Below are 16,513 nucleotides of genomic sequence, written 5' to 3' on the forward strand. Positions count from 1 at the left end.
GTTAATCTTCTTGGAACAAAGAAGGGAAAATGTATTGACCAAGGACACGAAGTAGGTCACGGCAGAGAATCCTTATTTCCCATGCATAGCATCCGTGAATGGTTTGCACCAGCCTATTAATTATTTAAATAGTTATTATCTATATTTGTCCTTCTTGCTTGAAATGAAAACTGCTGATCTAAGCTAATTTACATAACATCTTGTAGTAAAACAAAGTGTGTACAGGACCTTTTTTAGCAGAGAAGGAAGAGGAGGATGAATCTTACTATGAGCCAGGCATCATGCCAGTCATTTTTACATGCATTATCTCATTTAATTATGACAGCAAACTTGTAAAGTAGGTGTCTTCCCTTCCCTTTATAACTGAAAAGACCAAGGTCACTAAGTTAAGTGGCAAGGCTCAAGATAGATCCTATTGTCTGATTCCAGAACCAAGAATGTAGAATTAGTCCCTGTGTTCTTTCCATGATACTGTTCAGAAAGTCCTTTATGTCATACCTCATTTTATTTCTCCAGATGCCCATGAAGTAGGCAAGAATTAAATGATATGATGCTGATTTCACAGACTGAGCATTTGCAGAACTGAGCATAAGAGCCAGTCTGGATAATCCAATGAGTCAATCGTTTCTAACTCAAAAATAAGTATGCGTGATCTGAAATCAGGCCATTTTCAGTTATGATTGCTTTGGTGCAGTTGGCTGAAAAAATGCCCCCTCCTTCCAAAATAAATTCGCTTCCTAATCACCAGAATCTGTGAATATTACTTTATTGGGGAAAAGATTGAATATTTCCTTATGTAGCAAAAGATATGATTGACAGGCAGGAGTTTATCCAGGGTTACCTGGGTGGGCCCCAAATGCAATCACATGTCTTCCCATAAAAGAGAGGCAGAGGGAGATTTGAGACAGACCCTCAAAGACACATACACAAAGAGAAGGTGATATGAAGGTGGAGCAGAGAAAGATGCTCCCAAAGCTAAGGAATGCCGACAGCCACCAGACTCTGGAAGACGCAGGGAATATAGTCTACCCTAGAGACTCCAGAGGGAGCGCAGCCCTGTTGACATTTTGATTTTGGACTTCTGGCCTCCAGAACTAGGAGAGAATAAAGTTCTATTGTTTTAATTGACCAAATTTGTGGTAATTTGTTATGGCAGCCCTAAGAAATGAAGACAACTGTTGTTCAGTCTTAGTTGGGAGTAAATATATTCAATAGATACTTTTCCTAAATCCTTGGATGACACTGGGAGGCAAACTAGTGTGGTGATTATATGTTTCTGAAATATAAAAATATTGGTTTAAATCCAACCTCTAGTGCTTATGACTTTGGTAATATATTTAATGCTTCTAAGCATCATTTTCCTCGTTTGTAAAATTGTGAGGTTGATCGTATCTACCAAATAGAATTGTTTGAAGAATTAAATGGGATAGTGCAATAATAACGTAAAGTATTTAGCACAACACTTGGCCCTTGGTAAGCATTCAGTAAATTCTAAAAATCAGAAAAAAATGAAAACCTAAGGGACATGCTGAAAAATAAAAAAAGTGATAAAATTATCTTGCTATAAGTTACAAGAATAAGAAAAAAGTTACAAAAAAAGGACAAAAAAAGAAAAATAATAGGGAATGACTTTTCCGAAACATTCTTATTTAGATGATTGAGTTTGCCAAATTAATATTTACCATGAATATAGATTAAAAAATCCTAAAAAAACCCTAGCAAATTCAATCCAGAAATATTCATTTTTTCTTTTTAGATTGGCACCTGAGCTAACAACTGTTGTCAATCTTCTTTTTTTTTTTCCTTCTTCTTTTCCCCAAAGCACCCCAGTACATAGTTCTATATTCTAGTTGTGAGTGCCTCTGGTTGTGCTGTGTGGGGCGCCACCTCAGCCTGGCCTGATGAACAGTGCTGTGTCCCTGCCTAGGATCCAAACTGGTGAAACCTGGGCCGCCAAAGGGTAGCACGCAAACTTAACCACTTGGCCACCGGGCTGGCCACAGAAATATTCTTTTTTTTAAAGATTTTATTTTTTTTCTTTTTCTCCCCAAAGCCCTCAGGTACATAGTTGTATATTCTTAGTTGTGGGTCCTTCTAGTTGTGGCATGTGGGACACCGCCTCAGCAAGGCCTGATGAGCGGTGCCATGTCCACACCCAGGATCCAAACCAGTGAAACCCTGGGCCACTGCGGCGGAGTGTGCGAACTTAACCACTCGGCCACGGGGTCAGCCCGCAGAAATATTCTTAAAAAGATAATATACCATGACAAAATGGTGCTTATTCCACTAATACAAAGTTGGCTTAAAATTAAAAATTCAACCAATGTAACATACCACATTAAAAGAATAAAAGATAAATAAAAGAGGTAAAGATAAAAAGGAGCCTTAAAATTATCTCAGTAGGTAGAGTAGAAAAAGTATTTTTAAAAAATGCAATACACTTCATGATAAAATTCTTAGCAAACTAGGAATAGAAGAAATTCTCAAACGGATAAACACCATCTTTGAACATCTACAGAAAACATTGTACTTAATTGTGAAACATTAAACCCTTCCTTCTTCTAAAATTTGAAAGAAGAAAAGGACGACTGCTCTAATCACATTAATTCAGCATTGTGCCAGAGGGCCTAGCCAATGTAATTAGGCAATTCAAAGAAATGAATGGCATAAACATTTAAAAAGAAGATATAAAACCACCGTTTGTAGAGGAACAACTAACTAGAACCGACCAATTTAACAAGGTTGCAGAATAACAACGCCAGTACGAGAAGAGCATATTTCTATATAACAGCAGTGAAAAACTGGAGAATTTATACTACTTGACTTTAAGACAATGTAAATGTAGGGTGATTAACACAATATGATAGTGTAAGGAAAGTTAGAGTCTAAAAATTACCTTCCACATAAATAGTTCATTGATTTTTGACCAAGGTTCCAAGTCTACTCAATGAAGATAGAAAATTCTTTTAACAATGCTGCTGGGATATTTGGATAACCATATGAAAGAAAGAGTCTCAATCCCTTTCTCACATCATATCAAAAATTAATTTTCAGTGGATAATGGACCTAAACATAAAACCCAAACTCCTAAAGAATCTAAAAGAAAGCACAAGAGACTATCTGTATAATCTTGGGATAGGCAAAATATTCTGGAAAAACACAAAAGCACTGATATAAAAGAAAAAAATTGATAAATTTGATTTTGCCTAATGAAAAATTTCTGCTCACGAAAGACACTGTTAAGTAAATAAATATACAGACCACTAATTTTGAAAACAGTACAGCATATGTGTCTAAGAAAGGGTTGTATCTAGTATATGTAAAGAGCTCCTATATGTCAACAATAATTAGATGAACAACCCAATGAAAAAATGTGCAAAAGCCTTAAGCAGGTACTTCACAGAAGAAGGTATATGAATAGCCAGTAATCATATGAAACAAAAAGGCCCTCAATATCATTGGTCCCCAGGGAAATGCAAATTAAAATTACAATAAGATATCATTCATATCCAGTAGAATGGCTAAAATAAGAAAGACTGACAACTTTATTTATCATTATTATTATTATTTTTCATTGTGGAAACATTGGTTTATAACGTTATACAAATTTAGGGTGTACATCATTATATCTCAATTTCTGTGTAGATTACATCATGTTCACCACCCAAAGATTAATTAAAATCCATCACCATACACAAGTGCCTTATCACCCCTTTTGCCCTCTTCCCTCCCCACTTCCCCTCTGGTAGCCATCAAACCAAATTCTGTCTCTATGTTTTTATTGTTGTTTTTATCTTGTGGTTATGAGTGAGATCATACGGTATTTGACGTTCTCCCTCTGACTTATTTCGCTTAGCATAATAGCCTCAAGGGCCACGCACGTTGTCACAAATGGCAAGATTTCATCTCTTTTTATGGCTGAGTAGTATTCCGTTGTGTATATATACCACATCTTTTTTATGCATTCCTCCCTTGATGGACACCTAGGTTGCTTTCAAGTCTTGGCTATTGTGGATAATGCTGCAATGAACATAGGGGTGCATATATCTTTACACATTCAGGTTTTCGTATTCTTTGGATAAATACCCAGCAGTGGGATAGCTGGATCATATGGTAGATCTATTCCTAATTTTCGGGGGATATGCCATACTGCTTTCCATAGTGGCTGCACCAGTTTGCCCTCCCACCAGCGGTGTACGAGGGTTCCCTTCTCGCCACATCCTCTCCAACATTTGTTGTTTCCTGTCTTGTTAATTATAGCCATTCTGACCGAAGTGAGGTGATATCTCATCGTAGTTTTGATTTGCATTTCCCTGATCGCTAATGATGTTGAGCATCTTCTCATATGCCTGTTGGCCATCCATATATCTTCTTTGGAGAAATCTCTGTTCAGATCTTTTGCCTCTTTTTTAATTGAGTTGTTGTTTTTTTGTTGTTGAGATGTATGAGTTCTTCATATATTTTGGATATTAACCCTTTATCAGATATATGGTATATTTTGCAGATATCTGCTCCCAATTGTTAGGTTGTCTTTTCATTTTGTTGATGGTTTCCTTTGCTGTTCAGAAGCTTTTTTAGTTTGATGTAGCCCCATTTGTTTATTTTTTCTATTGTTTCCCTTGCCCTGTCAGACATGGTACTTGAAAATGTGCTTCTAAGACTGATGTCAAAGAGTGTACTGCTTATGTTTTCTTCTAGAAGTTTCATGGTTTCAGGTCTTACATTCAAGGGACTAACAACTTTAAATGTTGGTGACAATATGGAGCAACTGGAATATTTGCTAGTAAGAATGTAAAAAGTTACAATTTTGGAGGATTGTTTGGCAATTTCTAATGAAGTTAAACATATGTATATCCTAGGATTCAGCAACTTCATTCCTAGGTATCTACTCAAGAGAAATGAAAATATATGTCCACAAAAGAGTTGTACAAGACTGTGACAGGAGACTAGAGATAATTAAATAATAAGAAAATATGGATCTGAATTGATGGAGAAAACTGTAGTTCAAAACACACAAGAGAAAGAAGATTCTTACACTTCTGGGGGTGCTGCAAGCTTAGAAACAATGGGAAAAAGGAATTGGAGGAGGCCTGGGCGACCGAGGAACAGCATTTGGAGCTACCCAGCAGGTTGGTTCCTGTCCCACCACCAACTTATGTTGAGCAAGGGAGGCAGATATTTTTACTTACAGGCCCAAGTAGGAAATACGGATAGTTGGTCTATAGAGAGACAGAGCATTACCCTAGTAGGTAGGGAAACCCAGAAGAAATGCTATCAACACCCTGCATCCTAAGTATATCCTTCCCACTCAACATTATCATAAGAGGCAGGCACTATACATCAGGAGTATCCATAGATGAATGAATAAAGATGATCAGTCAAGTAGAAAGCAGACAACCAAGAATCACTATATGTTTGAGAAAAAACAGTAAAAAACCATGAAAAATAGACAGTAAATTCAACCAAAAGAAGAACTAATACCAAAGAAAAAAGAACAATGGAGAAAATACTTTTAAATATGTATAATTAATATTTTCATAGAGATACTTACAAGAACAGGTAATTGGGAAAGGGACCCAGTTAAAGATCTTAAAAATCAGTAACATGGTCAAAATCTGAAAAGTAAAATCTATGGACTGACTAGAAGAATGGGTTTAGCTAGAGTGAATTGCAGAACTGAAAGTGCTGAGAAATTCTCCTAGAATTCACTATCAAAAGACAAAAGAGTAGAAAGCATGAGAAAGTTAAGTAAAAGGGAAGATTATATAGACTATCTAATATGTACTTAATAGAATCTCAGAATGAGACAATATTGTTGAAACTGAACACGCAATTTACACACCCAACAAAGCAGGCCGTGGATTTTAAAGATTACTGAGAAATAGCTAAGTGAGCCAAAGGTAGTCACGGGGTATACATAACACACATTGGGATTTCTTTACTAAAGGATGTCACGAGCCATATTACCCACGCTAAGTAGAAACTACTGTGTTTGGCCCTTTATTTTAGTGCTCATTTAATCATTATAGTAGAAGTAACAGTAATAAATTACAAAATAATAAAATATCAACCAAAGCTTTGTATCTCTGATGAACTGGTCAGCTTCCTCTCTTTTCTCTGGTGTGTTCTTTCCATATTTTGCTTTCTGCTCAGGCAATCAGGAAGCATTGAAAAAAGTTCAAGACTGAGTTCCAGAAATTTTATTAATCCTTGTAGCTAATATATGTCCTTCCTGCTATCTTCTATGATATTGGTGTCTTTTTTCTATTTGCATTTTATTGACATTATTTTTTACAATAACTGCCCTTCATTGAAAGGTGCCTCGACACGAATGTATCATATATAAATGTGTCACAATATAATGCAAATTGTGGCATTATGGGAGAAAATTTACAGTAAGATTCAAGTAATTAATTTATCTAGATTCCCCATTATATTCCGTTGACCAAAATCCAGTTTATTGGTTTATAGGTACATTAGTTTGCTAGGACTGCCATAACAAAACACCACAAAGTGAATTGGTTAGAACAACAGAAATTTATTGTCTCACAGTTCTGAGGCCAGAGCCTGAAATCAAGGTGTCAGAAGGCCATCCTCCCCCCGGATTCTCAAGGGGAGGATCTGTTCCAGACCTCTCTCCTAGCTTCCGGTAGTTCCTTGGCTTGTGGCAGCATAACCCCAATCTACACACGGTCTTCTCCCTGCGTGTCCAAATTTCCCCTTTGTGTAAGGATGTCGGTCATATTGGAGTAGAAACCAACTCTACTCCAACATGACCATATTTCCAAATAAAGTCACATTCTGAGGTACTAGGGGTTAGGACTTCTACATATGAATTTTTGAGGGACATAATTCAACCCATAGCAATAGGCTTTCACTTATTCTTGAAAAGAAGCCTTCCATTAATACGTTAAATTAGAACTTGTAGTTCCTAGAATGGAACGCATAAATTTCAATATTTATCAAAACATAGGTGGGAAGAAATCTATTATTTCTCCCCAAATAATAACCCTGTCTTCTCATTGACAACTCCTATAGTTCTTAGCACAATCATCCAAGTGTCTGAAGATAGGCAGTAAGAAATGAGCACCTCATCAAATGTTGCCTTTTGGGCTAGTTTGTTCCTCTTGATGAATACACATGGCTTGTAGCCAGCAAAAAATTGTCTGTCGTTTTAACTTTTATTTGCAGACATTTACATGTGTTTCCCATTTAATGATAGCTCATCTCTACACCAGTCATTCAAGTAGAGCAGCCTTGAAGACTGACAGGGAGTATGAGTAAATGCCCATGGAAATTGACAGGCGGACAGGCTGACAAATTCAAGTGCTCCCACACAGCCTCCACGTATTCAACCGGCTCAGACTTCAGATACACATCAGACTCCTTTGGAAAATGCCATTAAGTGTTTGTTTCTCCACCTTTACAAAGATTTTGCTCAGGCGGTGGTGAAAGTGAAATATGTCAACTATAATAAAAAATGGTGATAGCCTCATTTTTGGCTGAATTTCCCACTACGGAAAGCACTTCATTACCAGCAAAGAGCGCAGCTACTGAGGAGTTGCTCTGCTGCTCCTCACCCCCAGCCCCGTGAAGAATTATAATGAGAGAAGCCGTGGGAGGCAGCATGCTACTGAATTTTCCAAACCAGCCTTCTCAGCCTAATCCCAATCACCCTTTCCTCACTAGCAATGTGCAAAACCATGGCCAAAAACCATCATAGATGATATTTGTGAGGATCCAACATTCTGAGTCTGTTAGGTGCTATGAAATGTGTTAAAGGGAAAGCTTATGCTTGCATGAGGCTTAACTTCAATAGTAATAATAATAATGGAATTACTATTTGCTACACATTATGCTAGGTGCCAAACATGTCTCATTGAATCTTCTAAACTATCTTACAAAGAAGCCATTGTTTTCAACACCATTTTACAGATGAGGAAACCAAGCTAGGTGAATTGCAGTTATGTTACACAATGCTCTTTCCATTCATCTACAGTACTCCTCTATTGAGTTCGCTGCATATGTTTCTATCTATGTAATGCCATCCAGATCTAGCCTGCAGTGTGTGTGTGTGTGCACATATGCACACGTGCTTCTGTGCTCTTTGAGCTGCATGGTGTTCATACCCTCACTCACCTCACTACTCCTGTATCACAAGGAATTTTACTCTATGATATCACTGCTCCTTTCTTATGGGTCCTAATACGCCCCAGGATTTCCTGGGGACTGTAGCATAACAGTCATCCACGTGCTCCAGAATGTGCCCTTGTGTAGCCTCTGACCTCTGTGAAAGTGAGAAATATCTGAAGAGGCACAGAGAAGCTCTATGTTAGAAGATGCATGCCGGCTGGCCAGGGTTGAATCCTGCTCGCAGACATGATTTCTTGGTCAACACAGAGTTGCTTTGTTTGTGTTTCTAAAAAAGGTCTTTTCAACTTAAAAAAAGCAAAGATTCCATGTAAAACCTGATTTGCAGCTTCTCTTGAAAAACAATGAACTGGTAACACTTTGCCCGTTCCTGCATAACAACTATCAGCTGCCTCCTTTGGAAGGGCCCACACTCTCTGGTCCACCCCAGACACTTCCACTTAGGAGTCTGTATCTGCATCCATCTCCAGCCTTCCTCAGTGATTCTCATTGCCTACTTGACAGGCTTGTTGAGTTTTCTAATTTCCGCTTTACTTGAATCATGGCTACCATCATCTGAGGCACGGCTAGCAAGGCATCTGTTGAGAGTTAACTAGCCAAGATTGCCCTTTTCCATTCATAGTGGGAGGAGAAGCTGTGTGTGGCTTATATTTGGTAGTTATTGATGGTGTTGACTGCTTCCATCACCCACAACCAACAAACCCCTATGCTGCTAAATAGTCAAGGGAGAATCCAGGTAACCCCTCTCTGTGGCTCCTTCACCCCTCGGCTTTCTCAGGGTGCAGAATGCAGAGTTTTGTGGGATTGTGGGAAGCTCTAAGGATACCCAGGAAGTGTGATTGCTGCTTCAGAACCTTGAGGACATCTTTTTCACTGAAATGAAAGCTCCGGTCCTGTATATTTTTTCCACCCAGATACAAACCATCTGGTGAACGTCAATCCTTCCCCCAAACTGAGGAGAATGAGTAAGGATTTATTGATTTATCCTGGCAACATTTCAGTGCTGTGTTCAGAGATAGAGATAGCTGTCTTGTATTTCAATTCGTCAAACGTTTACTGAGCACCTTCTATGTATAAAGCACCATGCTGTGCAGAGTGGCTGCTGATCACGCTCCATGTTTGCAGAGCACTGATGTACATGATCTTAACTAATCCATATATTGATCCAATGAGGTGGGTCTTTATGGTGCATGTTTTACAGATGACGACCCTGAGGCTGAAAAGGACCTTACCCAATATCAGTGTGAGAAATAAATAAAGACGATATCCCAGATTTGAATGTAAGATTTGAGGCTCTATTTCAATGCAGTGCCTAGAGTTTGTAACAATTACTTAGGCCATACCAATTTAGAGGAAATAGTCTCACTGGTAAAAACAAATGAACAAACAGTATTCCTCTGGCTTCTTCCAGTTTGTTATGGTCTATCAAATGAGGTCACAAGTATAGATGAAAAGAATTCTCTCCTCTACCACATAGAAACAATCATTTTCCTATTCTTTAATTCTGGCTGCTGGCAAGGGAAAACCATTACCCTGGAAGAGGGAACCTCAGCATCACACTGCTGCTGATGTCTACCATTATTGGCACGGATGCTGATCTTTGTGGCAGAACCAAGACCCTGAGCCAATATTGCAGGCGCTGCTGAAGTCCCACTGCCCTCAATACTGCTGACACTCATTAACCTAGACATGAGGTGGCACCGCAGCCACTAGCCATGTGAGGGTACTGGCACCACTGATGGGCCAAAGCTGGGCTATGTTCCCTGGTGCTCCATGCACACCTATGATATGCTGCTGTTTGGGGAGTGGGCACAGAGCTAAAAGTGATTTAATTCAGTGAAAGTGGCAGTTGGACGCTCCAGAGCCAAGAGTTCTTTTCTATTAGATCTAGTAACAAGTACAGGGAAAGTGGTGAGAGTCCTCCTGGTTCTTCTACATCCAGGACAGCACAATCCATGTTCACTTTGAATCAGCCACTCCAATGGATGAGCAGAGGAAAACAGCCACATTTTTCCTGAGATGAGACACCCCCTAAGAACCAGGCATTTACCTCCACATTGTATGCCCCAATTCTAGCAGGGAAGCACAGCTATTCATACGCCATGTATTCATTCAACAAACACAAGCTAAGCACCTATAATATACCAGGTAAAAGACATAACTCTTATCTTTAGTTTGCTCACAGGTTATAAGGTGAGTCACAAATGTAAATGTAATTACAGTATACTATGAGAAGTGCTAGGCTAGAGGTCAATTCAGGGTGCTATGAGAGAACAGAGGAGGGGGTACTTAACTTCCTTCCTCCTCCATTGAGGATTCAAAGAAGGCTTTCTGGATGAGGTAGTGTCTGAGCTGACACTTGAAGGACAAATAAGAAGCAGACTTGGTGGGGAAAGTGAGAACAGCATGTAAGAGGGGCAGAAAACGACACACTTGGAATAGTTGGAGGCAACAAGATTTGGGTGGGTCATCAATAGTAAGATTTGGAACTGATAGGTAGTTTTAGTCAAGATCATGAAGGACCTTGAGCATCAGTCTTGGAAAAGCCATTGAAGGGTTAAACCAATGAGTGACGTGGTCAGATTACATTTTTTTAGGTCACTTTGGGATGGAGAATAAAAGGTGGACCTGAGGAAGAGGACAAACAAGGACAGTTTCTCTTCTTCTGGGAAGTGATGCTTGTGAGCTGAACAACTCTGGGAGCTGTGGGGAAGGAGGGAACACCCACCAAGCCAGTCACAGCAGCCTGCCAGTCAGAGGGGTGGCAGCTGTTCTAGGCACTTTCCCTGACTATCCCTGTGGTGCAGGGGCCTCTGGGGTGGGAGGCAGCTTCAGCCTGTCTTAGTGCCAAGGGACACCTGTCTGATCACACAAAGCTGTAATTGGCACATGGACTGGCTGGGGCTGGAGAAGAACAAGGAGTTTCCAATACCACTATCATCTTCAGGAGCTCAGAGAAGCTGACAGTAAGAACTCAGACCAGCCTTAGCTGGATATTGACAGCAGTGGTGGTTATAAAGTAGGGCTGGGCCTGAGGCCAAATGAGTTGGCAGGGTCTGCCTGGCCTCTGCCTTGCCCCCCTCAGCTCCATCTGTCTAACGGTGGGTGACAGCCTTGAAGAGTGCCAGCCTCTGAATCTGGCAATTCAGAAAAGGGGAAGAGGACACATAAGACGTATGCTCATGGGTGGAAGACTGCCTAAAATGTTCAGGGCTAGAAATCAGTCATAGTGTGACCAGAGATATCCTTTAAACTCTGCTCCCTTCCTTTGCTTGCTTTCCCTTGTTTTTGCCATTATTATTCTAAAAGAGAGGCCAAAAGTAATGTATCCACAAAGATTTTGAGTGCAGTCAGGGAAAGTAAACCTAATTCAAAACGTCTTAAGCAAAAATGGATTAATAGCTTGAGTGAGTGAAAAGTCCAATGATACTTCAAGGTACGGCTAGGTCCAGGGTTTCAAAATAGTGTTGAAGCCTCTCTCTTAGCATTCCTAGGCTTAGAGTATTTTAAATGCTTAGAATCTCAGTAAAAGGAGACATTTTCTTTCCCATTAGCAAAAGTCCTGGATTTTAATCTAATTTTCCTGGTTTGGATTATTTGCCATCTCCGTGACACACAGTGTCGCTACAGCAATGGGAGATTCTGATTAACTAGGTTGGGGTTCTATGCCCAGGCTTGAGGTGGGAGAGTTTTTTCATCACAAACCACACGGATTAGTGGTTGGAGAATGGTGGTTTCTTGGAGGAAATATATCCATACAAACCAAAATAATAGATACCCAATCTAATTGACTCTTCGGCTTACTAAGCTATGTAGACTAAAGGTAACTAATTCTGGTGGAGACTGTCCATGATAATGATGGTGATGTTAATGATGATTGATATTTTACAAAGAGATTTCTATAGTGTGGTATATACTTCAATAATTTTCCTGAGAGAGTTTTCCTAGTCAGAACAGTGGTTTAGGCACTTTGCTGGGTTACTGTATCAGTTACCAGTTATAAGGGCTATGCTTTTTGTCCATTGTCATACTGTGGTGGCCGTATGTTGCTGAAAGCTATGCCATTTGTATTTCAAATACCAGCAGGGTCACACATGGTGGACAGGTTTCAACGGAGCTTCCCGACTAAGACAGACTAGGAAGAAGAACCTGGCTACCCACTTCTGAAAAAATTGGCCATGAAAACCCTATGAATAGCTGCAGAGCATTGTCTGGTATAGCACCAGAAGGTGAGAGGATGGCACAAAAAGACTGGGCAGGGCTCCACTGTGTTGTACGCAGGGTAGCTTGGAATCACAACTGACCTAAGGACAATAACAACAACAACAAGGGCCATGGGATAATCTAAGGAGTAAGAGACAAGCTCTTAACAAGGCTCAGTCAAATGACTTTAAGTCACAACTCATATCTACATTAAAATTAGATGGTTAAAATAAAATTTTCATAGAACAGTACTGTACTATTCCAGTAACACCTTAAGATTGCTTTTAGCTGAGTCCTGAAGGCATTTCCTTTATACTTTTCACGGAATTGTTATTTTATTTTAGCAAAATATCTGTAAATTGAAAATAACATAAATACACAGTCAGAACATTAGGCATAATTTCCTCAGAGTACTATCTGGAATTCTTGACCTTACATTCTCTGATTACATTGGCACCAAACATTTAATAAACATTGGTTAAATAAAAGAAAGAAATAATGAATGACTATCTTATCTGGTACGTTACCCAGGTATACACCCAGGATGACATACCCAGGTAATACCCAGAAGTGGAATTGCTGGATCATATGATAATTCTATTTTTAAATTTTTGAGGAGTTGCCTCACTGTTTTCCATAGTGGCTGCACCATTTTACATTCCCACCAGTAATGCATAAGGGTTCCCATTTCTCCATATCCTTGCCAAAAATTGCTATTTTCTGTTTTTCTTTTTCTTTTTGATTATAGCCACTTTAATGGGCGTGAAGTGGTATCTCTTTGTATGTTTTTTTCTTTTCTATGAAAATCATACTTTTTATCTATTACATCTTATCAGTATTATCTTTATCATTGTGGTTTTGATTTGCATTGCCCTAATGATTAGTAATTTTGAGGGTCTTTACATGTGCATATTGGCACACTGGATATTGTATATCTTCCTTGGAGACATTTCTATTCAAATCCTTTGCCCATCTTTGAATTGGTTTTATTTTTGTTGTTGTTGAATTGTAGGAGTTCTTTATATGTCCTGAATATTAACTTATCAGATATGTGACTTGTAAATATTTTCTCCCATTCCATGGGTTGCATTTTTATTCTGTTGATAATGTCCTTTGATATACAGAAGATTTTAATTTTGCTGCAGTACGATTTATCCATTTTTTCTTTTGTTGTTTGTGCTTTTTGTATCATATCTAAGAAATCACTGCCAAATGCAACGTCATGAACCTTTTCCTCTATGTTTTATTCTAAGGGTTTTATAGTTTTAGATCTTATGTTTAGCTCTTTGATTTATTTTTAGTTTATTCTATATATAGTGTAAGGTAAGGGTCCAACTTCATTCTTTTGCATGTGGCTATCCATTTTTCCCAATACTGTTTGTTGAAAAGACTGCCCCTCCCCATTGAGTAGTCTTGGTATCCTTGTGAAAATCATTTGACCATATATGCGAGGGTTTATTTCTGGGCTCTCTGTTCCACTCCATTGGTCTATATGTCTCTGTCTTTATGCCAATACCACATTGTTTTGATTACTGTAGCTTTGTAGCAGGTTTTGAAATCAGGAAGTGTGAGACCACCAACTTTGTTCTTTTTCAAGAGTGTTTTGGCTATTTGGTGTCTCTTGAGATTCCACATGGATTTTTCTATTTCTGCAGAAAACACCGTTGGGATTTTGAAAGTGTTATGGGCTGTATTGTATCACAAAAAAATTCACATGTTGAAATTATAACCCCCAGGACCTCAGAATGTGACAGTATTTGGAGATAGGAACTTAATGAGGTAATTAAGTTAAAATGAGGTCATTAGGATGGGCCCTAATCCAATAAGACTTTTGTCCTTATAAGAAGAGGGAATTTTGACACAGACATGTACAGAGAAGACAATGTGAAGACACAGGAGAAGATAGCCATCTATAAGCCAAGGAGAAAGACCTGAAAAGAAACCAACCCTGCCAACGCTTTGATCTCTAGAACTATGAGAAAATAAATATCTGTTCTTTAAGCCACTAGTCTGTGGCCCCAGCAAACTAATACAGATAGGGATTGCACTGAATCTGTAGATTGCTTAGGGGGAGTGAAATTTTCAGATAGGCTGAATTTCCTAACTTTGGGCTGAATGTGTAAAAATGCTCAGCCAGCAGCCAAATTTGTGCGAGTTCAACCCAGTAGAGGTGTTGCTCCTGTATTGGAACCTACATAAGAATGGATTCTTTTTATCAGGGTTGATTTTATTTATCTTTAGAGAGGCAGTTTTCTTAAGGTGCTAGTCACAATTAGAATATATTTACCTGCCCTATTTTAACAGGCAAGAATATTGTGCTCACACTATCATTTTTTTTGGTTTCCCTTTAAAATATTCCTCTCATTAAACTTCTAGGACTGCACAAGTCAGTTTTAGGCTAAAAATAGTATACTTGCTGTTGCTGCCACTGTTCCATGTGGAAAACATAGCCAACTGCTTTGCAGAAAAGGAAAAAATAATTTTCTGAGTGTATTCTTAAGATAGCATGAAAGCCATGCTGACAAGGAGCCCCTAAACTGACAATGGACTAAGATTTCCTGCACCAGTTTCATGGCTTTTATTATTTTCCTAAAGGTAGGACAGAAAGCAGGATTCTTCAGGTTCCTTCTGAAGGAAGGAACACACTGCTGGTGACAAAGGTGAAAGGCAGAAAATGAAGGGATTAGTTTTGGGGTTGGCAAACTATAGCTTGTGGGCCAAGTCCAACATACCACCTGTTTTTGTAAAAAAAAAAGAAAAAATTGGAACACAGCCATTCTCATTCTTTTATGCACTGTCTGTGGCTGCAGAGTTGAGTAGTCATGACAGAGACCGCATGACCCATAAAGCCTAAAATATATACTATTTGTTTCTTTACAGATAAGTTTGTTGACCCCTAGGCTAAATTACTAATAAGTGATGGCTGAGTAATTTACTTAGACCTCTCATTTTAAAGATGAGAAAAATGAAGACACTAATATTGGGAGTGAAGTGTTCCACACTGGCAGCATGGGACAGACTGAAGAAAGAGATGGATGGACTTGGGCAGACCAGCCTCTCCTGATTGGGGCAAGGTCAACAGACAGGCATTGCTAGCAGTGGAATGTCTACAAAATGTGAAGTCCCAGGGAGGTTGAGTTATGATTCTAACAATTTCTGGTGAGCTTTCCCAGAGGCGATAACAAGAATGACATCAGGGGTGGAACCAAACAGTGGGGGAATCAATGATAGGTGTCTGGGTCCCACTTGTGGCGACATGGAGAACTAGGTAGGATTTCCAGCAAAAAATGTGCATGGCTCCTGGGGGCTCAGCCATATGAGGTAGTAACCAAGAGTACAAATCATATATGGGGTGTATGGGGGGACCTAGCAATCAGAGTAGATGAAATAGCAACAAGCATTAGTTCCAAAGTGGGTGATATGAGTCCATAAATAAGAAAAAGATTCTTGAAATCTCTATCAGCCAGATCAGCAAGAAACAAAGGACACCCTCAAATGAAGTTAATCTGAAGAGAGTACCAGGGCTAGTCTGTGATTGATAGAATGTGGCAGAAGTGATGGCATGTTACTTCTGAGACTAGGTTATAAAAGACTGCAGCTTCCATCCTGGGATCTCTTTTTCTCCCTCTCTGAGGCTATTCTCAAGAAAGTCTCCTACTGGGTACATGAATGAAAGAGGAAAGGTAAATATGGCACCAATCACCAGGTCCTCCCATTCTCCTACCTCTGGTTCAGAGTGGTTGAGGTCAGAGCTGAGATCTTTTATAGTTTGGTCTCCCCCCTTCTCCCCACCGGCTTCCCATCTCCAAATTCCCATCCATGAAAACAGAACCAGCTTGTCAGTGGGCCATTTCACTCAAGACAGTACTAACAGAAATCCTTGGAGTGGGATGTGGGGGTGGTCCTTTTCACTTTTTGGATTATCTCTTTTGAAGAGAAAAAGAGTTCTAAGCACTATGGATTCAACTATTTCATCCTACTTAGGGAGAAAGTTAAATAAATTAGAACATTATTCTAGCTGGACTAGGTTGGCCAGCACGAAGCTATCCTTCAAATAATGCCACTTTGAGCCAAAATGCATTCACTTTCTGAACCAGAAAAATTAGAATGGGCTAGATTTATATGTTTCCAAGGGCATAAAAACTATCTGCAGAAACCT

Source organism: Equus przewalskii, chromosome 26 (assembly GCF_037783145.1).
Source record: "Equus przewalskii isolate Varuska chromosome 26, EquPr2, whole genome shotgun sequence".
NCBI lineage: Eukaryota > Metazoa > Chordata > Mammalia > Perissodactyla > Equidae > Equus > Equus przewalskii.